Source organism: Venturia canescens, chromosome 7 (assembly GCF_019457755.1).
Source record: "Venturia canescens isolate UGA chromosome 7, ASM1945775v1, whole genome shotgun sequence".
NCBI classification, from domain to species: domain Eukaryota; kingdom Metazoa; phylum Arthropoda; class Insecta; order Hymenoptera; family Ichneumonidae; genus Venturia; species Venturia canescens.
The window spans coordinates 3,336,537-3,349,742 of NC_057427.1; the positions used below are offsets into that span (position 1 = coordinate 3,336,537).

General features: G+C 45.4%; 1 protein-coding gene across 1 annotated transcript in view; it reads left to right on the forward strand.

Moving 5' to 3' along the window:
* Nucleotides 1–13,206, forward strand: part of LOC122413367 (zinc finger protein Lobe) — a 49,395-nt gene that overhangs the window by 23,522 nt on the left and 12,667 nt on the right. The window lies entirely within an intron of this gene.

Genomic DNA, 13,206 nt, shown 5'->3' on the forward strand with positions numbered 1-13,206 from the left:
TTTGAAGAAGCAGGCAATTTCCACCTCTCAAAGCCCAACTAATCTTTATTGTGCTGCACGGCAAAAAATCGTCTTTTCACGTATTTCGATCTAGAAAACCTTCCCAATGAGTTGTCAGCATAATTTTCAAAGAGACTCTCCGACGCGATGAAGTTCTGAAAATGAAATGCGATTATATCAATGCTGAATGATTGAGGACGCTCCAAGGGGTTTCTGATCATGCCAATTGGTGGGGAAGTCACTGTCACAAGTGGGAGGGTGAAATTTTCAAGAAATCAGAAGCGCCGTACGCGTCGTACTGCCAATGGAAAATGGGTAACTCGAAGAGTTTTGAGCGATCGAGAGATCGGGGCAGTAAAGTGAAAGAAAAACTGTAGTACATTGAGGAAAAGACTCGTTCAATTCCACTCGACTCGTCGATGGTGCGGATATATGAGAAGAATACAAACTGGGATGGAGCAAGACGCAGGAATGTGGGATAAGGGACGATGGTAGCGTAATGCATTGAATTAGACGCAAATGCACCCCGGGCGCCAATTGGACGGGCTTCCCCAGTCCGGCTAAGGTCTCCATGTCTCCCTCGAGAACAACCACCTTCCGGGTATAGCTGCTGGTTGTCCGGACGAGCGCGTGGACTTTCCACACTCCTCCTCTTCCTTCTCTCTTATTTCTCCGCTTTCTCCTCCCTCCCAATCCGTTGTCGCCGCGTCCTTGTTCCTCAATGTCCTACAATAACGGTGTTCTTCCGACTCGAAATATCCGACAGGATGACTTAACTCGCTCGTACCAAAGCATGCGAATTTTCCTACCGGAACATCACAACTAACCGCGATTATCTTACAGCCGCAGTTATCATCAAGGAACGCCGTCATATTTTAGCCCATCGTCGATTTTATCTGCCTCAAACGAACCCCTGGTTAACTCTCTTAGACCGAGGCCTGTTTCACGTTGAAGCAAAATTACTCCCTGCAAAATTTTACCTCGAAATACTTTCTAGTTTACTAATCCATTGTGACATTTACACTTTTTTCGTGGGAGATACGAATTTTTGAATGTTGGATGTTGGGTTAACACCTTAAAGTATATCAGCTTCCCTTTGAAAGCATATAACGTTTGGAGTACACTCTAAATCCAAATGTGTTATTGATAACACACATTAAGTGTGTTCTGTACTTAGCGCCATAAGGAAACTATAGATTTTTAACACACCATAAAACGTGTAAAAAGTGACCACAAGAAATCTACAATTTGCTTACGGCATTAAGTACAGAACACACTTTACGTGTGTTGGCAATAACGCACTTGGATTTACAGTGTATGAAAAGCAAATGTGTACTCACTTTTATTTTGCGACAACTAAAGCACGTTTTCACACAGGGCCAACTCAACACGAAACGCCAGCTTCGTATTGATATTTCGATCGGTTAAAACAGTTTATCTCTTGGTTTAGGAGTATCTGTCGTCCAATCTAATCTTACTCGATGGAACTAGGGAGTCGAACCCCGACCTTACTGACCCATGCAGTTTTATAGGGTTAAAATGTTCTCTTTGGTACACCGATCGTCCGCGCTGCCTATTTCACAATCCGATCCCCCAATTCGTATTTTCGCTCACTAAATGGAAAGCCACTTTTGAAGAATTTTGGAAGTTTATCAGCCTCGTCGCTATTTTCGCTGTCATAGCACAACGAACAGACGATTATCTTCTCACTCGGTGCGCGATGATGCGGTCGATGAAGCGAAGAAAAGCATCGAAAATCATGATTCTATGGCGGACTGGACGATGCAACAACAATGGTACCTTTTAAGGTGAAGGAGAAGAGAAGAAATTGAGCAAACCCGCCCTTTCTTCGAGCCCCGGGGAATTCGGTTTAACCCTACACTCAATTTCACTGTTAACCAAACATTGTTCTGTAATATTTTGAAGCTTCTTTGGAGGGAAAAAAGTTTGAAGGCTCACGTGCTCCGAGAGTCCATATTACAGCCCGAGAGCAATATAGAATGGATATCCTGTTGAACCTTGATAGCGATCGCTTTACCGGTGCTCGTGTTTCAACTCCTTTCGACCCTTGTACAATAATGCCATCCTTATAGGTTGTTCGACGAGCAGTAACTCGATATTGTGGAGGGCGGGCCGCCCCGCTCGTTTAAAACAAAATGTAGAATAGGCGCTACGAACACGCTCGAGATTCGAGTCCTTTGGATACTGCGGTTCCTATCCTTTTCATCGTTTCACTAATTCGCGCTTAGCGGAAGGGCGCGATCACTCTTTTCTCCGCCGGTCTTTCATTTTTTTCTCCTATTCTTTCTCCTTCGAAATTCTTCTCGATCTAGATGCCTGAATTAACAGCGGATTATGATCCGCACTTTTTTAAAACCCACAAATTTTTGGGCTCAATTGTGACAATTCGAGTTGACAACCAATTAATTATTAACGTTGAGGCAAAAGGCTTACCCTTCTAGCATTATAATTTCTGAAAAATCCTGGACCTCACCACGATTCTCTATGATTTCTCCGAAGTCTTTCGAAATCCATATTAATCATTCGATGCCAAATGAAAAGGTCCTAAAGGACCTTTCTGGTCTCGCATTTTGCCTACATTTTTTGCCCATCGTTGCGGGGACCCTCGTGTCCTGCGGGGGCGGTTTATTGTCGAACACAACTATTGTGCCTGCTTTTATAAGCCCTGACAAGATAATTGAGGTATCCAGGTTCTCCTTTTGCAGGTGAATAAGTTCTTCACCTGCGACGATGACGGCGATGAGGCAAGGCTTGAATAACCAGAACGAATTTTCTCCGAGGGGGTGTTAAACTTTTTTGATTTTTTCCTGCTCTCTCATCTAATTTTTCATACAATAATGCAATCGTTGAATCTACAATTGGGCAGCATCAATTCTTATCTACGAATCGAATAGTTTCTCCGATCGACTACGATCGATAAATTGAAAATGAATTTCGAATTAATTAAAATCGTCTTGCTGTCAATTTTTCTTCAAATCTTGCTTTCGAGACCCTGCGACAATGTATAATCGTCAACAAAAATGTGAGTACGGCATCGTTCCCAGAATGAAATTGCTTCTAAGCGATCCATGTTGTTAAAAGGGCGGTTACCCATTATATTTGTCTTTGTTGGTATTGTGCCTTGAGGGACGAACTGATATCCGATATTGTATAGGATACGCGCGCCTTCCCCTTTTTTCCTATTCAGCAATACCGACAATAAATGGAGCATGACGCTAAGGACGATTGGCGATTGAGGGAGCGTTTTCGTGGGTTACCTTAGCGACCTTTTCATCAACTACGTAACACGTATCCACACTAATACTACTCGTACGAGTGCGCGTATAAAACGGGGACATTTAGTTTACTCCATGGACCATGAACTTTCAACATCCGGCGGAACCACCGATTTATATCGTTTCTCTAGTGGGGTTATGTACATTTTCTACATTCGGGTTTGATTTAAAGGGAAAATCTCCAGCTTCGAAGAATTTTGGCGATCAAGCTTCGTTTGATAAAAACAATGAAAAATCAGCAACCCGTTGTTTGTAAAGCAAAATTTGGAAGAACAAAATTTGTGGTTTTTTTTTTTTTTTTCATTTTTCATGGTTCACTCTCCTTTGCAAGCCCGAGTTTTTCTTATCTGAAAAGTCACGGTTCCCATTTTCGCTTTTCCTGTTTCTCGATGATGGAGAGTAAAACTCGAGAGTGCAGGTACTGCTCGGAGGATCGGAGATGAGGTGTTGCCGAGGTGGCTCGGTGAGAGCCCGATGGTTGCTCGATCTCCCACGAGATTTTCAGAAAGCATGAGGAACCGAGCAAGATTGGTCCCATACCCTCTTTTCTCCAACGAGTCTACGCGACTCAATTAAACTTTACGATGTCATGCACTCAGCCGCATGCTCACAATACTTTGGCTATGCAAGACTTGCCGAACTTCGATTTTTTCGTTCCTCTCACGCACGTCTTATTCGCAGAAAAATGTAATGAGAATCGATAGAATTCCGTCACCAAGTAATTTTGCATTGAATCTCGTTCCAGGCTTGTGTCCTCGATGCACACTGTTGAGGCTAATTTTCGATGTTTAAATTGGCGTTGTTACGTAACGGTGAGGCAACATTTTTAAGTGCGAAGGATACGCCAAGGGTGATTGGGAAAAGAGAAAAGTAAGGATAAAGAGCTTCCCACACAGTTGGATACTCCTCGCCTCTTTCCTTTCTGTATCGTCATCTCTCGGCTCCTCTAGTTCCTTTATTCATCGTTCGTGACATTCGCTATGCTCCTGGTTACCGCGTAAAACGTGACTAAAGATATTTGCACTTGGGTTTCGATTTGATCGATTTTTATTCATTTTTCTCCTCAATATAGACTAGATTCAAAATGAAAAACACGCGGATTGACAGCCGATCAGCTGACTGTTTTTATCCAAAGATAAAATATGGCGAAGAGCGCAAAAATGGAGAGAAAAACGTTCCTCGCTGCGGCGAGGGTCGCGAAAATCCGTCACTTTAGCTTTTAAGGGGGTTCTAACAACTCAACAATGAATTTGGTGCCTTAACTGGGATAGCAAACTGCAAGGGACCGGAGCGAGAGGACAAACAATGTTTTCGCAAATCCAATATAAGTTCTCGTGACGACTGCAAACACGTGACAATGACAGAACAGTTGTGAGGGTTCCACAGCGGGGTTCCTTCAGTCCCTCGGGGTCCTGTTTAAGATTGACCAAGGCTATGCTCAGATAAATGGCCAGAGACCTTTACATTTATTCTTGGTTACACGCGACCCCGTGTTCACGAGGTCTGCGCCCCTTCCCCATGCTCTTGTATTCATTTGCACATTATTGAGGATCATCGTTGTTCCTCGAGGATATATAGCTTTCGAGTTGAGCGTAGATTTCTCATTATTTATGTGTAATCCAACTCGGAAATGTGAGAAGATATTAAAAATCCGTTGCGAACGAAAATGTTTTTCGAAAACAAAAATAAATCTCTTTGAAAAGTCGGAAAAAACTCCTCGATTTTTCTACTCATTTCTACTGCCCAAAAAATCTGATGAAAGATCAAAAATTTTCCCGCACCTGTCCCGGACCTCCGAGCTTCTAACTTTACCCAAATGCTTCCATTTCCTGTTGCTCAAAGGGGGAATATCGACGCGTCATGCTGATGTTTTGTTTTATAGCGATACACACAAGATTGTTTCAACTCGAAGGAATTATGTATTGAGAAGAAGGTGTTTGAAATGTGAGCTCGAAAAAAATTTGAGAACGATTGGGCGAAGACCAGAGACTTTTTTTATATACAGTCGAATAATAACCATTCAGTTTTCGTCTCTCTCGCTTACCTTGCCTAATGCAGAAGCCCCGATCTCATCGACGGGTTTATTGTTTCGTTCGAAAACGATCGAAGCGTGTGGTCGTTCAGTCGAGAACCTTCTACCTTCGGCTTCAACTTTACCGCGCCAAATGAGATTTCGGTTGCGCAGCTCGTTCCGAAGATCCACATTCGGATCTGCAACAATGTGTTGAGGAACCTTCGGACACCAAACCACGAAACTGCGCACTACAAACTCACTCGATTTCTTCTGAACTTTGCACGAAGACTCGGTGAACCGTGACAAAAATAACCGCCTGCGTTTCCTTGTCTGAAAAATGAAAAGAAAAATCAGGGGACCGATGATTGCAGCTAAATTGCGATGGGACCGACGCGGGCGAATGGGCTGAGATTTTTCAGCATTTATTCCCAGGTCGATTGAGAATTCGACGAATATTGCGACGTGATTAATTTATCGATTGCTTACTATTTGGCAAATACGAGACGCATGCAAAAAGTACGATTAAAAGCATTGTGCGGATGAAGAGCAAAGGTAAGAGAGCGAGATGATTCGAGGCAAGGCACGTGCCGCGCGGGTCACGCTTCGCTTCAACATCATTTGGTCGAATGATCGTGTCTGGTGGTTCCTTCTGCGTAGACGATCCCCGGCGAATCTCGAGGGTTCACCTGTCTTCGCGGTTCAAGTATTCCTGGACCTCTTTGCTTTCGGTACCAAGAGCCTTGAACCGGTACGGGATTGAGCTGAGCAAGTTATTCGAGCTGCCACCGTTGCGAACGTGGCAAAGGCACGCTTCTGCGGTACCACCTGCGTAGGGCCATTTTCCGGAGCGGCCAAGCAAAACTCCGTGCCTCTAAACATATTTTTTCTCCAATCCTTTTTTCCACGGCATCTGGCGGGCTCTCGAACTTTTTCTTGCTCACGATAACGAAGATTTGAACTTCGTCGTAGCCGCAATTTTGTAGACGATCGCGAGTAAAAGAAAATTCTGCTAAATCCAATGAGTTGGAGTCCAGAATAAACAACCAGATTTTTGATGGCCGAGTCTCGATTATTATCAAGCCACACAGAAACCACGAGCGCTAATATTTGCCATCGAGCAAATTCGCCTCTTCGATTCCAAGTGTCAGAATAAATAATTCACCCCCCGCCCTCTGGACCACGATCTTATCGCAATGCAAGACATTTGTCGGCTGATGAAGTCTACCCAAAATCAATCATACGATCCGAAGGGAGAGGAGACTCGAAGCCGAGGCTTTTCGAAGAGATTTTAAATCCTCGATTAATCAGTGCTCAAATAGTGTTTTAATTCCCCGGGGATTCGAAACGGAAATTAGAATTCGAGTCGATCCGAATCGTCCAAAAACAAACGGACCAATAAATAAGGCCGAAATTATTTGCGCGTTGTGTATACATGATTTCATATGCACGTTTTTATATTAAGGTATACCTCACTGGAGAATTTGCCCTGGGTGACACACCAGTCCCTACCTAAATCTCAGATTACGATCTCGCAGTGGAATCGTGCGAGGGCCCAAGATTGAGAGCCCACTCGGTGGTTGGCTCGCGCGTCGGGAGATTAAGATGTCACGTGTATTCCGTGCAGAGAGAATGGGTGAGAGCCTGTGCTCTTGCGTATCTCTATATATAGGCGCATGTGTACAGGTATATATTATGAGAGTGCCAGAGTTGCCGAAGAACTCGAAGAACCTGCTGCAAGTGAGCTGTTCTGGCTGCGGCCCTCCCTTTTCCTCCACTCGCACAAAAGCTGCGCGAGAAACTCGGATTTCAGATCATCACATTCTGCGATATGAACTTCTGACCGAACATTTTTCCGCTCACTTATTTCGTCAAACTCGACAACGACAGTCGGAAATTTTGGAGCAACATTTTTTGGATGCGTCTTCGAGGCAGTTGAACATTTTAGTCTGCATTTGTTGGATTTTTTTGAGATTTTCTTCACTTTATTATCGAGTTTTTTTCGTGAATTTTCGAAGCTTTTTCAAGAGATGTCACAACAAAATTTGCATTGTCCCAAAATCTTAATGGCTCAAGACCCAGATTCGGGGTCGTGATCTTCCGGGAATTTCTAGACTGCGGGGAAATATTTTAATGATTTTTGACAAGATTGGCTGTACGATTTTATTTATCCCCGGATCCGTATGATCTAACGATATCATTTTTGAATATGTTCTCGCTCGTGGTCAAGCAGTTGGAGATCGTGACTCGAGTATGGGTGTCGGGAATGTGCCAGCTGGGCGCGACACTGTTTACCGTGTCCCGTCGCAGGGGGTCCCAACGCATCTCGGAGCTTATCAGCCCTCGTACGATCGAGCCAGCGAGCAACGCGTTTTGTCTTTTTTCTCGAAACTCTCGGATTCGGCGCAGCTCTCGCTTAGATTATTTTCCGTGTGCTGTCAATCCGGTTTAATATTTCAAGAATAATTTCTCCTATTTTTGTGCTCAATTGCACCGAATCCGAGCCATCGATGTTCGTAAAAAGGGCAATAAATTTCTCTTCCGTCGTATTAAAAATATTTTTCCGTTTTCAATGAAACAGGAATCTATGAACAAAAAACTGCTGACCACGATTTTGTTCGAAGAAAATTCTCGATTTTCTCACACATTTTGGCAACTTTATTGCTCAATTGTTTCCAATGAAATAATGAAAATTAGCGCGTTCGCGAAGAAGCTTTAACCACGAGAGGTACAACAGTCCGAACGTGAATAGTTAATATTCGGGTGAACGCACTTCCGTAAACTGGACTCGTTCACGGTTGTAGAATAACGCGAGAATATCCGGTTGAGAGCGCAGGGTCTTTGATACGCTGAGAAGAAAAGCAAGTAGAAACGCTCGGAGAGCTACAGGCGAAGGACTAAACGGTCTTAGCGTACATACGGAGGGTCAAAGACGCTGAGTAAAACAACAAACGTCCTGACCGGAAGTGGCTACCCTCTTAAGGGGCCTAGAAGCACCCTTGTACCGCGTCTCTTCACCCTTCTTGTGTACAGTCCTCCGCCATTACTGACCGAAAATCCTGCTCTTTGGTCTCCTGACTCTCCGACATTAGGAAAGCGCTCTTCCGGCAACGTTAATTAGCAACTCGACAGAAAAGTAAATGTTTCTCGAGGGTGAGAGAACAACTTTATGCGTCATGCTTCGAGTTTAATAATAATTAGCGACGTTGTCGAGCTTTCATTTTTAGGTCGTAACTTCAGTGTCTTTAGGAAGATGATAACGCGGTGTTGAAAAATTATTAAGTGCACCGTTGCATTGAGCTTTTTTTCAATAAAAATCATTTTGCACGAGAATTGTTTCTGTGTTCGTGGTCCGCTACAATTTGAGGATTTCCACGCGACGAGGCTCCGTCAAGCCTAGCGTAGTTTTTAACCTTTTTTTCCACGGAGTCTCGCGATCCGATGAAGTGAAAGTTAGAAAACATCATCGGCGACGGCCAAAGGTTCATAAAAATTGCTCTAATGTCACGTCCTCGCGGCGAAAACGATCGGGATCGCTCACGAGGCAGGTTCATTGAGAGATTGCGGGTTCGACGGATTCTCAAGAAGCTGAATATCCGGCGTTACGAATCGCGTGGCTCGTTTAATGCGCGGTGAACGCAAAAGTGAGCTCGGTCCTTTGTACAGAAGCATCAATCCCGGAACAAGACTTTGTCGAAGAAGGCGAGCGCGTCGGGCTTCCACTCGTCAAGTGGCGTTTGTTACGCCTCCTGTAACTTCATTCACTCGCACTCAAGTCGGAGGCCTTTGCTCTCGTTCAATAGAGTCGAGTCTCTTTTTATTTTAAGGCAAGAAAAATTCTTCGTTTCTTGTGGACTAAATTCCAATTACTTTCGAAGAGGGAAAGAGTCCTGCGGAGCATCGCTCAGTGAAAGTTTCCGGAGACTTGAGACAATCGATCTAATTCACGCGTGCGTCCACCGCTCGCTTCTGTCTTTCGCGAAAATATTTGCCCCCCTTTTGCATCGCTGCGCATTCCTTCCATTCGATATTCTCAATTCTAATGAAGTTAATATTAAGTATAAACGAGCGGGAGTTAAACGTAGGCGGAGTCGATCAGATCGAAACGACTCCCAGTCGGCGCACATGCGCTCGTGCTCGTTGGAGCCTCCCACTAAACGTGCGCCTAGCATTCTTACGAAACTTTTACACTTTCTCTCCCTCGGAATGCTTCCATTGAAATATCAGATTGAGAAAATGCTCGAATCGCGAATATATACTCACTTTCAGGCCATCGTATCTCCGAGCACGGTTCGGTCAGCTGCGCAAAATGCGATCTTCGTTTCTTCAGGATCCTTCAGAATTTTGGCGATTATCACATTTTCAAAGGGCCTTGAAGGTATTGATTTCGTGTTTCAATCATTGAACTTCGGTATATAATTTGGAGAACAAAGAGCAAAAGAACAGCAATCTGTAAAGGGCGCCATTGTTTGTGCCCGTTGCAATGTCACAATGAGGGAGTCCTATAAGTGTCGGAAGTTTGGGATAGTTTGACCGAAGTGCCCAGTTAGGAGACTACAAACTGCTATGGCATCGAATATTTGCCTCGTAAAGTGGGTGGTTTGAGGGAGAGAGAGAGAGAGAGTTGCAGGGGTCGGAGGATGCATTCGGTGAAACTGTGGCTCGGTATGCGTAGCGAATCGTTGAGAAGCCAGCACTCTCGGTCACTTTGTGGACAAAGGAAGTAATGAGAGAACGATCTTTGCCTAGACAAAGCCTCGAGAACGGTGCCGGTGGAGAAAAACAGTCGCGAGCATCGTGGGATACCGGCGAAGCGTATCTTCACTCAACATCTTTTCCATCGGCGTGTTAAACGGTCACACGTTCAATCGATTAGATGATTCGTGATTGCTGACTTATCCCTGGCGAACTAGTTACTCGTTCATTCCATAAAGCCTCGATCAATTTGTTTTGACAAGAGAGCTGGGAACGTCCAAATTTCTCGCGGTTTCTCCGATTTCCAGTTTCCTCTCTTTTTCTCTCCACCTCATTTGCCATCACGACGAATCCCCGGACTCGGATATCGAAATCTGACAAATTAAGGTGCGAACTGGAATGTTGGAATAACACGAAAATCCTCGATCCTTCCAATCAACTCGAGTCTGCGCAAAAGAAGGTGAATTCGAATGATTCCACGGACCGCGTTTATGCGATCGCGAATTAATTGACGATACAAATGCGGCTTCGATTCCCTCGTCCAAATGACGCGTCCACGACATCGCGTCTCAGCAACAAATGAATTAAGGAGCACGGGACCACCCGATGTCACTGCGAACTATGATAAAAATACAGGCCCGCAATGGGTGGGCCCTTAAGGTGGCGAAGCAGCTTGTACAAACGGAGTACGCATTGGCCCATTGTGAGTCGGAAAATACGAATGTGCGTGCAACGATAGAGCATGTAGATGCTCGAGAAAAGAAAATGTTGAGAGAGAGAGAGAGAGAGCGAGAGAGATCTCGCCGGAGAGATTTGACGGAGGTTATAGTTTGTTGGGCTACCTGGTGAAATCAACGGGGGTTCCTGGCGCCCGGGGTCCACGCGAACACGGTGGGCACAAAAACTCCAGCCGTGTGTGAGAATCCATTCCGCGTGATTTCACAGAGGTGCTAGGGGGTCCCATGACCCTCGGGCTCTCCATTCATTCGACACGTCAGACTCCCGCGTAGAAACCTTCGCGTACTACATTCGTCCTGGCGAGTCTGCGTGTCTTTAACATACCCGCGAAACCAGATACAGCTCTCTTGACAAGTTCCATTAGAACGTTCCTCCGCGCTCAGAGTTATTCGTATTCCGAATGTTCGCGCGTGAATCCTCGCGGACGCGAGCATCGTTCGTCTCACAATAATGAGTCGATCAATTTTTCTTATTCCTCTCGATTCCTTCGTGACGCGAGACACAGAGAGACTCCACGGCTCCAAGAATGCGATTAAAAGAGTCGCGAACCGCGCGATTTCGCTGGCTGAGAGTCCATTTCAGAAATTTAACTCGAATGGCAACTTTTTAGATTGCACATTCCTCGAAAAAATTTGATAGAAATCGTGACCGCGATCTCTCGTTGAGCAAATATTTCGTTATTCACTCGAGCTGCGCACTTCGCTGATAAGAGTTGTTGGCTGATAGGACGTGCAACATAACGAGGATGAGGTTGATGTAGGAGGTGAAAATGCGAGCGTCGAGATTAAAGTTGTTTCAAGTAAACCAGACTAAATAGTCTACAATTAAACAAGAATATGTCTGTCCGAGGGATTACCGGTTATTCAGTGTAACCGGGAGGCAAGTCTCGTTCGCCCGAAAGGTCATGGATAACGGAACGTTATATTCTGTGTAAGCGGTTCAACGCCTCGAGAGTAAGGTAATAAGCATCCAGGCAGAAGATCGGTAGCCACTGATGTCTTCCCTGCCGATTAGTCTCGGTCAAAGTGTGGCATGAGATGGCAGAAAGAGAAGAAAAAAAGTGTTCCTTTCGAGCGGCGCCGAGATGAATCAGGATTTTGGGTCGCACTGGCGCACTGGCGTTGGGAAGTCGAGTCTTTTCTATTTATTTTTATTTTTTTTATGGCGCACTCGATACGACTCAATCTCGCGCGTCAACGCGAAACAAGTTCCAAATCGTCGCTTTGGAAGCAAGCATTGTTTTTGTGTGGCTGAGAGAACGTCGAGGCTGAAAGTGAGGTTCGGTGATTTCTCGAAATCTTTTGGCCTTTGGCGGGGTCGAAGAGGTGAGAAAGCGATTGAGGATTTTGCCAATGAACGAGACCGTTTGGTCATCGAATCCTCTGGCACGTCGCTTGAGCTTAACAAAGAAACTGCGCTAAAGCACTCACGTTTGTCCGGCGAACGAGATCCTCGCGCAGGCTAGAAGCGGTCGACGCAATTCTCGTAACTCCAGCAGGCATAAGTCAAGTCGGAGCAGGAACAAGAGCAACCCTCCGCGAGGTCTCCGAACTCGGTCCATTTTGCAACCGGTTCCAGTAGACAGACACCGCGCATTAAACCAGAGCCTGGAGCACTCAACAATGAGGTGCTGCTGCGAGTGACAATAACGTCGACCTTCTTTAGTGACCTTACGCCCTCCGTACCCGGCACTCGCCAGAACTCGGTGAATATTCAGATTAAATCGGTCCAGATGGAGCCTCGATAAAGCACGAATCCTCGTTAATACACATCCTCCATTTTTCATAAACCTTCTTTCTTGTTTTACTCGCGAGTTTCGTATAGCAGCGTTTTCTCAAGAGTGCCTTATTCCCGCTCCATTTTCGGTTGCGAAGCAGGCAATTTTTCAAAAATCATAAATAATCTTCCTCCTTTTACCATCGTGCCTCGGCTCCTCGCTCGCACTCGCAAATCTTCCTCCATCGCAAGACTCGAGTTTCTCATTTTGTTTTGGAAAGAAAAGTTCTCGCTAAAGGAACGGATACGCGAATGAAACTCCCGTTACTATAGCAACACGAAAGAGTCATCGTCATCAGCGATCGTGCATCCCCCCCGTTGAACGAATCCAAGAAAAAATTCGTACGTATTTCTAGCCTCGATGATCCGTGCTCGTACACAGTTGGATCTTCGAATTAGTGAAAATAGTTGGCAGTTACATGGATGTTGGGAGTGAGGAGAGCTGATTCGACGTGCAAGGTGTGTGTTTTAGGCTGTACAGTATGTTGGTGCGCGGGTGGTGGGTGTAATGGTGCCCGCCTACCGTCCAATGCGATCGTCGGTTTCCCAAGGGGGCTCCCTGGCCTCTCCTTCGGGGTCCCTTCTCCTCGAGCCTCTCCGCACCGCGCTACGTACACCGTCGTCGTGCGTTACTCCGAGGTTGGAACCTTTGGTCTCCTAGCGGCAATAATAGTCTGCGGGGCCCCCTTT